Here is a 1,540-nt window from a genome sequence, read left to right on the forward strand (position 1 = left end):
TTGTTATATTTATCTTTCGATAGTGAATTAATTTTTAAAAATATTGAAATAATAGTCTTAATGTTTGTTCTTTGAGTCAGCATCTCTAAGGTTTACATTTCTTTTCCTGATTCATATTTTTTCCACTTTCTTTTCTTCTGCCTGAAGGGTGCCCGTTATTATTGCTTGTATTATAATTCTGCTGACGATTAATGCTGCCAGTTATCGTGTATCTGAAATTTTTAATTTAGTTTAATAGTTTATTTAGTCCTATGACTCACTGATTCTTTTTTCATTTTTAAAGTCTTTTTCTCTGTGTGTGTTTTAATGTGCGGTCTCTGTTGCTTTGTCTTCAAGTTCAAGAATCTCTTCTTCTGCAGTTTTGCATCTGCTGTTCATCTCTACCCTTGTATTCTTCATCTGCGACTTGGAATTTTCATCTCTAGATGTTTGACTGGGATCTTTTTATGTTCTTCTCTGTCTTCTTGTTACCTGTTTGGTCATTCAGACTAAATTTGAACTCAAGACTGCAACTGCAACTGTTCCTTAAATATCCAGGCTCCTCATCAGGCTTCGGACCATGCATTTCAGATACACCGGCCCCACAACTGCATGAGCTATTGCTTAAATTACCTCCCTCTTTCTCTCTCTCTCTCTGCCTTGCACCCTCCCTCGCTCCCTCCGTCTCTGTCTGTCACTCTGTCTCTGTCTCTGTCTCTCTCTCTTTCTCCCCGCTTTCTCTCTCATCTGTATACTTTTACAAATATAGCAACGTATTGTTATTTATTTCCTTTCGGACAATTGACTGCATTTTATAGACATTAACAAATAAAAATATTTCTATATTTATCCATGCAGTTACCATATCTAATGTTTTATATTTCTTTGTACAGATTCACATTTCTGTATCATTAAACAGAAATGTGAACAGAGTAATGGGGTGTCCTTTACTGTTCCTGCTGTTCAGACCTGCCACTGATAAATTCTAGAAGATTGAGCCCTTTGATTATGTAGGATATTGCTTTCTTTTTTTGAATGAAATTTTCACTGGGTAAAGAAATAAAGTTGACATATTTTTTTTTTTTTTAGTATTTTAAAGACGTTGCTCCACAATCTACTTGCTCGCACAGCTTTAATGAGAAATCTGATGTCATCATGACCGTTGTCCCTCTGTACACAAAGTGTCTTTTTTCTCTGGCTTCTTTTAACAGCGTCTCTTCATCATTGATTTGTAGCAATTCCACAAGGTGTGTGTTGGAGCCGCTTCCATGTTTCCTGGGGCTGAGGTTTGTTGAGTTTCCTGGATATATTTGTTTACGGTCTCAGCAAATTTGGAAAATTAATGCCTATCATTTCTGCCAATCCTTTGTCTATTTATCCACTCTTTCCTCTTCTTGTCTCCCTCAGGGGCCCAAATTACACAGTATTTAGGCTGTGTGAATTTCTCCTACATTACCTGAAGCTTCATCAGGTTTTCAGTCTTTTTTCTTTCTTTGTTTCATTTTGAATAGTTTCATTCACCATGTCATCAATTTCACTAATTTATTTTGAAGCATTTATA

This window comes from Pteropus vampyrus, unplaced genomic scaffold (genome assembly GCF_000151845.1).
Source record: "Pteropus vampyrus isolate Shadow unplaced genomic scaffold, Pvam_2.0 Scaffold763, whole genome shotgun sequence".
Lineage (NCBI taxonomy): Eukaryota > Metazoa > Chordata > Mammalia > Chiroptera > Pteropodidae > Pteropus > Pteropus vampyrus.